Source organism: Kogia breviceps, chromosome 6 (genome assembly GCF_026419965.1).
Source record: "Kogia breviceps isolate mKogBre1 chromosome 6, mKogBre1 haplotype 1, whole genome shotgun sequence".
Classification (NCBI taxonomy): domain Eukaryota; kingdom Metazoa; phylum Chordata; class Mammalia; order Artiodactyla; family Physeteridae; genus Kogia; species Kogia breviceps.
Window position 1 is genome coordinate 114,620,427 of NC_081315.1, and position 12,070 is coordinate 114,632,496.

Sequence of the window (12,070 nt, forward strand, 5' to 3'; positions counted from 1 at the left end):
AACATCAGAAACCAACTGGTATGAGAATCACTTTAAAAAAAATTAATATTCTATTTTTAACCTAGAGTCAAAATTTATTTAGCAATGTTACTGATAAAAATTATCTTTCAGTAGAGTGGGCTTTCTGAAAGGGCTATCTGGATGTGTTAGTGATAATGCTAACCAAGCAAGCAAAAATCCAAACCTGGTAACAAGACAGGTGTTTTACGGTGTTGATTAAACTACTGGAAGAATGACTTTGTCATGGTACCTGGAGTCTGAAATGGTAGACCTTTTTTTGGTATATGGTGTTAGAGAATGTTCTAATTTCATTTTTTTACATGTAGCTGCCCAGTTTTCCCAGCACCACTTATTGAAGAGACTTTTCGTCCATAGTACATTCTTGCCTCCTTTGTAGTAGATTTATTGACTATAGGTGTGTGGGTATATTTCTGGGCTCTCTATTCTGTTCCGTTGATCTATGTGTCTGTTTTTGTGCAAGTACCAGTTTTGATTACCGTAGCTTTGCAGTATAATCTCAAGTTAGGGAGCATAATTCCTCCAGTTCTGTTTTTCTTTCTCAAGATTGTTTTGGCTATTTGGGGTCTTTTGTGTTTTCATACAAATTTTAAAATTATTTATTCTAACTCTGTGAAAAATGTCATTGGTATTTTGACAGGGATTGCATTGAATCTGTGTATTGCCTTGGGTAATATGATTGTTTAAACACTAGTAATTCTTCCAATCCAATAACATGGTATATCTTTTCATCTTTTTGTGTCATCTTCAATTTCTTTCATCAGTGTCTTATAGTTTTCCAAGTACAGGTCTTTTACCTCCTTAGGTAGGTTTATTCCTAGGTATTTTATTCTTTTTGATTTGATGGTAAATGGGATTGTTTCCTTAATTTCTCTTTCTGATAGTTCATTGTTAGTATATAGAAATGCAATAGATTTTTATATATTAATTTTGTATCCTGCAACTTTAACTAATTCATCATGAGCTCTAGTAGTTTTCTGGTGGTGTCTTTAGGATTTTCTATGTATAGCATCATGTCATCTGCAAACAGTGACAGCTTTACTTCTTCCTTTCTAATTTTGATTCCTTTCATTTCTTTTTGTCTGATTCTGTGACTAGGACTTCCAATATTATGTTGAATAAAAGTGGTGAGAGTGGGCATCCTTGTCTCGTTCCTGGTCTTAGAGGAAATGCTTTTAGCTTTTTACCATTGAGTATGATGTTAGTTGTGGGTTGGTCATATATGGCATCTATTATGCTGAGGTATTTTTCCCTCTATGCCTGCTTTCTGGAGAGTTTTCATCATAAATGGAAATTTTTTTATGTTTCAAAAGCTTTTTCTGCATCTACTGAGAAAATCATATGGTTTTTATTCTTTAATTTGTTAATGTGGTATATCACACTGACTGATTTGCGGGTACTTAAAAATCCCTTGCATCCTGGCATATTAACTATGATAATACAGAGCCAGTATCTAGAACACTCTTCCCATATTTTCTGTCATGGGTCCTGGCACTAACTTCAATCTAGTTACCCAGGACAGAAATCTGAAAATCATCGTAGATTCTTCATTCTTCCTTATTCCTCATTCCCATCTAACATATCACCAAATTCCACCATAATAACTCTTGAATCTGTTGCCTGATTCACTGCTCTATCTCAGGGCTTCCATCATCCCTTACATGGACTGTAGAAGCTGTTTGCCCCTCTTGCTGCCTCCTTTTTTCTCTGCTTCGCTCTTCATTTAAAGTCATCCCTTCTAATCCATATGCCAAATGCCATGAGTTAAAATAAAAATATCATCATGTAAGTTTTATAATTAAATACACCTCCATGGCTTCTAGACACTGATGGAGTGAAATCCAAATTCCTTGGTATAGAATATAAAGCCTTTTATAAACTGGTCTCTGCCTATAATAGGCAGGAGACCATAGGCTTTGGAGTCAGACTACCAGAACTCAAATCTTGGCAGCGCACTCATCAGTGTGTGACTTTGCACATGATATTTAACCGCTCTGCCCAATTTCTTCAACTATAAAGGGATAACAGCATTTATTTGAATCCTCCTAGGCTGCTGTAAGAATTAAATGTTAATCTATATATTTAGAACAGTGTCTGACACACTGTCAGAGTTCAATAAATCTTTGTTATCTTTCACCTTTTCTTCTCATCCCTCACCACCTTGTACCATGTACTTTGGCATTAGCAGACTATTTGCCTTCTTATACCACTGTGTCACCTTTGCACACGTTGTTCCCTCTGCTTAGAATGCCGCACTTTGTCCATCTAATAAATCCCTTACAAGTATCAGCTCAAATACTACTTTCTCTGTGAAGAAAGTCTTTCTGACTCCTGGCAGTCTTACTTAGTTTTTCTTCTGTGTCTGCATAGGTATCAGGTACACATCTTTATTATAATAGGATTATTTACTTCCCACTAGACTGAGAGCTCCTCAAGGATAAGGAAAATGACTTTTATGCCTATGTCTTCCCCAGGTCTCAGCAAATTATCTGACACATAAAATATATTAAAATATATTTGTTGAATATAAATGAATAAAATGGTTTTTCTAAGTTTTCTATTACTTTTCCTGAGTAACTCTGTGCTATGTATATGTTTCCCAGACAACATGTATATACCTCCATCACAGTAATTACTATACTTATAATACATTATTTGTTTCTCCTCTTGACTTACAACATCCTTGAATGCAGGTACTGTGTCTTTTCATATTTGTATCTCCAAAAGATAGCACAAGGTCTGGAACCAAAAAATCTTAATAGATACTTAATGAATGAATGAGTGAATAAAAATATGATTAAATAACATTACAGAGTCTATTGTTATGTCTGGATTACTAGACAGACTCTTCAGCGATGACAAATCATCAGATTCTCTCTAGCCTCTGGGCACTGTAATGGTTAATCAAGAACACTGAAATCTATATCTGCCTCAATAATTTCTCACAGCCATCTCTCCTTTCCTCAACTGAAAAATTGAAGATGACAGCTGCTACCATATAAGCTTACAAAATGTACTCTAATTAATTGAAAGATGTTAGGTGTATATAAAGAAGGCAAAAAAATAAACACACACAAAAAACTATCCCTAGGAAAGTAGGCAAAATAATTTAGTGATAATAAAAATATGAATGAAGGAAAAAATAGATTAAAAAAATAGAGTTGAAACTTTGGGGAATATCAATAAAACCAGAAAACCTGTGATGTGAACTGTGTGTATGATAAGAAGTGAGAAAAATATAAACAAACATATTTTTATATTTTTTCTTTCTCTTTATATTTTCTTTATATATTGCCCTTCCTTCCTTCCTTCCTTCCTAATTATCTATAAATGAGAAAGAATATAAGCATGTAAAAATATTTGAAAAAATAAAATAAATGATTCCAAATATTCCCAAAAGAATATAAAATTTGAATAGACCTAAATATCCATAGGCCTAAGTAGAGCTGAAGAGAATTGATGAATGATATGTGTGTGTGTGTGTGTATTCAAAAGTCACAGAAAAACTGAAAAGACTTTGTAAATACAGGTAAAATTTTAAAGTTTTTAAATGATTACTTTAAAGAAAGGTGCCAAACACATTTTTTTTCCTGAAGCAATTCTATCTCGTAACTGTTCCAAGGCAAAGAAAACGTTGAAAGGTTATTTTATGAAGTGACCATAACCTAATACTGAAATCTAACAAAGATAGCATTGAACACCCCCCCAATATTCCTTAGGAATATAGATCTTAAAAAATCTCAAAACTAGAAAACTGAATGCAGCAGCAATTTAAAAGAATGGCACACTATGACAAAGTAGGGCATATTCCAGGAATGAAGGACAATTCAATATTAGGACAATTTTAAAAATAATTCATCACCTTTAATTAGTCAAAGGATATGAAGTATGTAATCATCACTGTAGGTGACACAAAGCCATACGTGATAAAACTTCACATTTATTCCCAATTTTAGAAAAAGAAAAACTCATGGTAAACACATATCAGAAGGCAGGTTAATTAGAACGATGAAAGATTTCATTAAGGCATATGTTCTTTATCTCAAATATTTGACATGCTAATTAATGATGAACCACAGAGGCAGACTTATTAAAATAAAAATGGAGAAATAATATTGTAGCTATCAGCATTATTATTTTTATTGTTATGAAAGTTGCTGTGGAGATAATAAGAAAAATAAATACTGAGTGTAAATATTGGAAAAAACATATATTTCTTAGACAACAGTCTTCTTAGAAAATCTAGAATAATCAGAGGAAAATCCAATAAAACTGGTAAGAATTTGGTACGGTTTTAGTTACAACATACATACAACAAAATCATTAGCTTTTCTCTACAGCAGCAGCAGCCAGTAAGAAAACACAAGGAGCAAAAGCTTTCAATCACAATATCAAAATATTCCTCCAAAACAAAATACTTAGAAATAAGAGAATCACATTTAAAGAAAATGAAAGAGTTTTGTGATGGGCATTTGAAAAACCTGAGAGACAAAAAAAATTTAAAAAAAAAAAAAAAAAAAAAAAACCTGAGAGACATAAAATGCTATCTGGAAAGAAAGATTCAATATTACAAGATCTTTATTTTTCCTCAGAACAATGTATTAATATATTACAATTTAATCAAAACTCTAAAAGGATCTTTCTTTTTGATTTTGAAACATAAATTCTAAAGTGCATTTGACTAAATAGGTGAGAATGTCAAGAAAATGTTGAAAAATAATAAAATACATCGTTATATGTTAAAACTGTATAAAATAATACCACATGATATTGCACCAGAATAGACTAGAAGACTAATAGGACATAATGGGATGCACAGACACAGACTCCAATACATATAAGTATTTGGTAAAAGAATAGGATTCCATATCAAATCACTGGGGGAAAGGGTATATTATTTAGGATATAGTGTTGGCATCATTTATGACCTAGAATAAAATAAAATCATGTTTCTATCTTATACTACAAAGCAAAATGATTTATAAGTGGAACAAAAAATTATGTGTAAAAACTGGAATCACAAAAGAATAAGTATTGATGACTAAAATTATTTTTAAGCATACAGAAAAAGCTGAACTCTTAAAGAGAAATATACATGAAAAAAATTTAAGATGCCTTTATTATATAAAGAAATCTTTTAATCAATAAGACAAACCAATAAGAAAAAATATCTGCTTAGTTAAAATGAAGGGAAGGGAGATGTATACATATACTTGACAAAATAAACACAAATAGGTAAAGAAAATTTTTTTACCTCAATCATAGAAATATTAAAAATACATATATACAATCATAGAAATAGAAAAAGTAGGTAAGTGTTCTGGGGTATCTTTTGTTTGTCCCTCCAGATTCACTCTCCATTGGCTCCTTCCTCAATCTCTGCTGGGCGGAAGACTATGTGCAACTACAGGAGGGACCCTCGGACCTGGCTTTTAAGGTGGTACAGACAATAGGGAGAGTAAGGTCTGGATATATATTCCCCTGGTTCCCTACTTGAAAAGTCACCTTGGCCTGGCTATGTTTGTTGACCAAAGGTCACTGTTCCTCTCAAGATGGCTTTCTCTACCTGCTTCTTCTTTTTCATGTTCTGATAACCTCTTCCTCCCTGCTCCCTTTTGGCCTTTAGGTGGTAACAGGGCTGTCGCTAATGTTCATAATTTACTGCATTATCTCTTATATTTTCACCAACATTCCACGATTATCTTTGTAACTATTATACCTTTGTAATTATTATCTCTGTAATTATTATAACCATTATTGAATTATCCTAATTTGAGTGTACAATCTTTTGCTGTTGGTTAAATTCTGACAGTAACCATGTGGGGAAGAACTATAAAATATGCATTTTAAGGCACATGAAAAGATGCTCAACATTGTTAATTATTTGAGAAATGCAAATCAAAACTACGATAAGGCACCACCTCACACTGGTCAGAATGGCCATCATTAAAAGGTCTACAAATAACAAATGCTGGAGAGGGTGTGGAGAAAAGGGAACCCTTCTACACTGTTGGTGGGAATGTAAGTTGGTACAGCCACTGTGGAAAATGGTATGGAGGTTCCTCAAAAAACTAAAAACAGAGCTACCATATGATCCAGCAATCCCACTCCTGGGCATATATCTGGACAAAACTATAATTCAAAAAGATACACGCACCCCTATGTTCATAGCAGCACTATTCACAATAGCCAAGACATGGAAACAACCTAAATGTCCATCAACAGAGGAATGGATAAAGAAGATGTGGTATATATATATATATACAATGGAATACTTCTCAGCCATAAAAAAGAACAAAATAATGCCATTTGCAGCAACATACAAACAACTAGAGAGTATCATCCTAAGTGAAGTAAGTCAGAAGGAGAAAGACAAAGACCATATGATATCACTTATATGTGGAATCTAAACTATGACACAAATGAACCTATCGATAAAACAGAATCACAGACATAGAGAACAGACTGGTGGTTGCCAAGGGGGAGGGGTTTGGGAGACGGATGGATTGCGAGGTTGGAGTTAGTAGATGTAAGCTTTTATATATAGAATGTATAAACAACAAGGTCCTACTGTATAGCACAGAGAACTACATTCAATATCCTACGATAAACCATAATGGAAAAGAATATTAAAAAAAAGAATGTATATATATGTATAACTGAATCACTTTGCTGTACAGAGTAATTAACACAACATTGTAAATCAACTATACTTCAATAAAAATCAATAAGTAAAATAAAATACACATGTTTTAGATGTGTGAATCAACATAAACCTTCTGGAGAAAAAATTAGTAATATGGATCAAAAATTTTCAAATATGCATGCAATAGAAATTTCTTTTTAGAAATTTGTTCCATGGACATAATCACAGATCGTACAAAGTAGTATGGAAAAATATTTATCAAACATATTGTTTTTCTTAAATTATGAAAAACTGGAAATAATGTCAATGCATGATAAAAGGTGATAGGATAAATAAGTAACAATGAATTCACATAAAGACATACCATTCACCCATTATAATCATATTTTAGAAAAATACTACTTAGTAGAGGAAATATTCAGGATATATTATCAAGGGGAAGAAGACCCTATAAAACAATAAATTCACCAAGATACCAGTTTGGTGATATATATCATAGTGACTATGTGAGTGTGTGTGTAAACACATGCATGTGTGTATAAATATATTTTCATATATATAAGAATGATGCATAGAAATGGTAAAAGTGGTAATCTGTGAGTCAGTGGAATTAATGTGTTTTTTTTCTTAATGATTTTCTGTTTTTAAATTTTAATAATTAAGCATGCGCTGTTTTTGAAAATTTAAACATTTATAAAAATATGAGATTGTTTTCAACCAGCACTATTATATACTTCTCTTAAATACTTTATAACTGAATCTAATCTGTCTGAAGACAATTCTTTTCAAATATTTACAGAAATATAAAAAGGCTTCACAAATAAGAACTCATGGCTATATTCACCATTGTACGTAGTCAGATCTGGCACTAGAAAACATATAGAGATGTTAAAGAAAAACAATAAAATCACTATTACTCTTAAATTCTGATAAGTTTTAAAATGATAAAGGATCAGCAAGTAGGGCAGGCTTTCATGCATTCAAGTTCAGAAAGGAGACACACAAAAGCTAATATAGACAAATGAATAAAAAATGTTTGAAGTTCACTGGAATGTTTCATTGGTAAGGACTACTCTGTTTTTTGCATGAATAAATATTTGAATAAACTGATGTTTGTCCACCTCTTCATCAAATGTATGAAGAATTTAGAGAAAAGGTCCTGTTGGCTACGTGGAAGAATATTTAATATACTCTTCCAAACTTCTACCAACACAAATGTAAATTACATTATCATCACTAAATAATTATAAAGTTTTCCTTGTTTAATGTAAGATAGTAGAAATTACTTAGTAGATTACAGCCTAAATGGCTGATATTTTTCTTAGCAAGAATTGTGTTTCCTTTAAGAGTAATATATTTTGATCCTGCACTCAGAAACAGCTCTATATGTGATCATACTAATAATGTATATTAGAAGGTTAAAAACAAAACAACAACACCCTTCATTATGGAAGGAAGCAACTGTCATATATTATGCTATTTTGTGTGTGTGTGTTTGTGAGTGTGTGTGTGTGTTTAGGGGGAGGGTGAGAAAGAGGGATACAATCTTAATATAAATAATTACCCTCTCTAAGGCCACTTGGAAATTAAGGATTCCAAAAGATATTTATAGTACCTGGGTATAAATGAGGCCAGGAGTGCTGCTTTCAGAAGATACATGGTAGATCTGATAGTTTCTTAAAGCTTATGAGGGATTTTCTCAGGGACAGGATGACCTCAGAATGTCTATAGTACTGGTTCTTTGAGTCATTTTAAAATCTCTTCACTTTGGAAGCAAAGTAACGTTTATTAAATATCTACTTTATAATTCTAGAACCTAAAATAAGGCAGCACAGGAAGTAACACACATTGCATACATTTCATATTGAGAGAGATATACCTTAATTTTGGGCAAAAATACTTAGAAAGACTATTAAATTTCACTGAATAATTGGAATTGGAACACCACCTGTAACACTAAAGATAATCTTCTAAAGGAAAGGTGGAAATATAAATCAGAAAGCATGAAAAGCAAAAGTAGGCACGTTTATAAGGCAGGAAACATCACAGGGCTAACCATGTATTAAATAATGTATGTTTCAACACGATGACAATAAACACTCTTTAGGACAACTTATAAAAGCAAAACTCTACTCAAAGATCTTTTCAAGTGACATATCGTGTTTCTAGGAGAGAGACTGGATCAATATAAACATGCTGATGATAACAAAGAGCCAGGTATATCAATAGCTTCAATTTCTTAGATTTCTTTTGTATCTCTCATAGCAAGAGATGAGAGGGTCTTGCCCAGAGAAGGTGCTGAAATGTTTGATAAATAAATGCATGCATGTGTAACAGGATGTTGAATGATGTTGTTCCTAGGTTGAAACAAAGAGGTTCTAATGTGCTGCCAAATAATAGAAACTGCCAACAAAAGCCACCTATGTCTTCCCCAGGGCTGAGAAGGGACAGAAATCACTCTACTACTTCCAACTATCATCTCAGCATCCCCTTTGTTCAAGATAAAATGCCCCTCCATTCTCATCTTGCAGGGTAGAGGAGTGGGTGTTTCTGGATACTCAAATCACTCGCCCCTCCCTCACGAGGCAAGTGAGGGGGAGTGCCCAAGACAAACATTTGTAGAGATTTGGACATACCTGAAAGAAGGGGTGGCCGACATTCTATTTTGTAATAGAATGCCTGTTTACACAGAAGACTTAATAATCTGTCCTATACCTCTGGCAGTGCTGAGAGGGTGGTAAGATGCTTACCTTCCCTGACCTTACATTTCTAAGCTATACTGCAAGAATGATTACACTTACCTCACAAATTTACTGTGAGGATCAATTGATATGATAAATGTAAAAATGTTTGGTAGACTGTAGATCTTTATATAAAATAAGTTATTAAAAATCACATCCTAAATGAAGCAGCTTGAATTTCATGGTAAAGTAGACTTATTATAGTCTAAATTTTTAATAAATCACGAATTAACAAATATTTAATCTACTAGCTTTGTGCTGGCCATCTTGAGAGAGATAAAATATCATTTCCACCTCAAAGAGTCCCTAATCTGGTTGGAAAAAAAAGACTAACATAAAAGCAATAATATATATACGTGTGTGTATGTGGGCCTTGACTTTTCAAAGTATTAAGGTAATAAATGATAACAAATACAAAAAAGCAATAATAAAACTATACAATAATAACAGAGAACATTTATATGGTGTTAACTATGTGCTGGTCACTATGACAAGCACTTGACATATATGAGCTTATTTCAGTATTGCAACAATTCTATGAGGTAGGTTTTATTATTTTGATCATTTTATAGAGGAGGAAATTGGAGCAGAGAAAGGTTAAAAAAACTTAACAAAGGCCACATAATCAGTAAGTAACAGAGCCAGGATTCAAATTTAGTCTGGCTCTGGAGTCTGAGCTCTTAACCACATTATTACACTGCTTCTCTTGTAAGATTCCATGCATGGAATCACAGCTACATACAATAAGAATACAGGGAAAGGAATAAACACAATATGGGGAGAAGTAGTTAGCAAAATATAGGTGGAGGAACTAGTACTTCAGTCAGGAAATATCAGTAAGGTTTAGAAAAGTAGAAAGGAGGGGGACTTCCCTGGTGGCGCAGTAGTTAAGAATCCACCTGCCAATGCAGGGGACACGGGTTCTATCCCTGGTCTGGAAGATCTCACATGCCGCGGAGCAACTAAGCCCATGTGCCACAACTACGCTCTAGAGCCCATGAGCCACAACTACTGAGCCTGCGTGCTGCAACTACTAAAGCGTGTGTTCTTAGAGCCCGTGCTCCACAACAACAGAAGCCACTGCAATGAGAAGCCCGCACACTGCAACGAAGAGTAGCCCCCGTTCGCTGCAACTAGAGAAAGCCCACGTGCAGCCGAAGACCCAAGACAGCCATAAATAAATAAATTTTAAAAAGAAAAGAGGAAGAAGAGTGTTGCACAAGTAGGTAATTGTAAGAGTTCTGAAGTGTGAATGAGCATGGAAATGGTCCATAAATAATTATTGAGCACCTACTAGGTACCATGCAATATGCTTGGGATACATTAATGAACAAAAAAACAAAGATACTTGTTCTTATAGAAGTTAGAGTCAATGGGTATGAAAAAGACAATGAGGAGACTAGTCTTACTGAGCTGAGCATCATCCTGGGAATTAGAGGGAAACAGTACTGAATAAGTAGGTAGGGGATAGATCATGAGGGCTCTGAAAGACAGAGAAGCTCAAGGATATACGATTTTTGCAGGAATGTGTCACATGTTAACAGCAGTATCTTAGGAAGATTAATTTGGCCATATCTTGAAGGATGAATTAGAGATGGGAAAAATGATAGGCAGAAAGACTTGTTAGAAAGTGAATTTTATGAAGATTTAGATTAAGTGATGACACTGGAAATCGAGAGCTTTGCTCTACTCATTACCTTCTTTTTTCCATCAGTCATTCCCCTGGCCTACAAATACAGTTTTGTATTGGCCTACAGATTTTTCCTAGGCCTACAAATACATCCAATTCTCTCCCATTCATAGTGGAAAATAAACATAAAGAATGAATACTAAATAATAAAATTACTCTCCAAGGGGCAAGTACTTCCCTAGCTACTATCCCTCTACTTTCTCATCTCCATTTTCTTTTCATTCACTCCGGAACTCACTGCAACTTGGTTTCTGTCATGATATGGAAGAAGGAGTGGCTCATCTGCCAGGAGAAAGTGTACAGTTTGGGAACACTTCTTTAAAAAGGTAACATTTGAGTTGAGATTAAAAGGATGAAGAGGAGTTTGCCAAGTAAAGAAGTGGGGCTTTACATGCATATTTTGTGTGAAGCAACTCTATCAAACACACGGGGAAGGTGTTCTGACTCTACTTCTAGGGCTTCGGTTCTACCTCTAGGAGGTATGCTGAATAAAGCCTTTCTTATTTAAAATCCTGTCCACATTTGTTTCAATTCATCCTGGCATGAACAAGGCAGAAATTTCAGTCAGGTTGCTATTTTCATTTTGAAAGAATTTTTAAAAGTTTAGTTTACAAGTATGTAACCAGAGTGTCTCAGGTTTACAACCCCTGTTCCATACTGATACTGGTCTCTTCCAATAAATACAACATGAGCTCCTTGAAAGCAGGGACTAGGACTTGTTTGTTTTTATACTTCTACTACCTAGCAGAGAGCCTGGAACTCAGTAGCTATTCAGTAAAACTGGGTGTACTGATAAATGGGAAGAATATATGAGAGGCATTGTAAGAAAATATATGGAAGATAAAGGACAGGGATGAGTAAATGATGGCTTTTATGTTTTGAACATGGGTGATTAAGGGAGAAAAGAAGATAGTAACCGTGACAGACAGTAGATAAGGTGAAGACAAATTCTGATTTACATGTATAAAATTGAGG

At 33.9% G+C, this 12,070-nt stretch overlaps 1 protein-coding gene across 3 annotated transcripts in view; it reads right to left on the reverse strand.

Annotated features, from left to right (window-relative positions):
* The window catches only part of TBCK (TBC1 domain containing kinase), a 228,583-nt gene that overhangs the window by 41,239 nt on the left and 175,274 nt on the right, over positions 1-12,070 (reverse strand). The gene's annotated exons all lie outside the window — the stretch shown is intronic.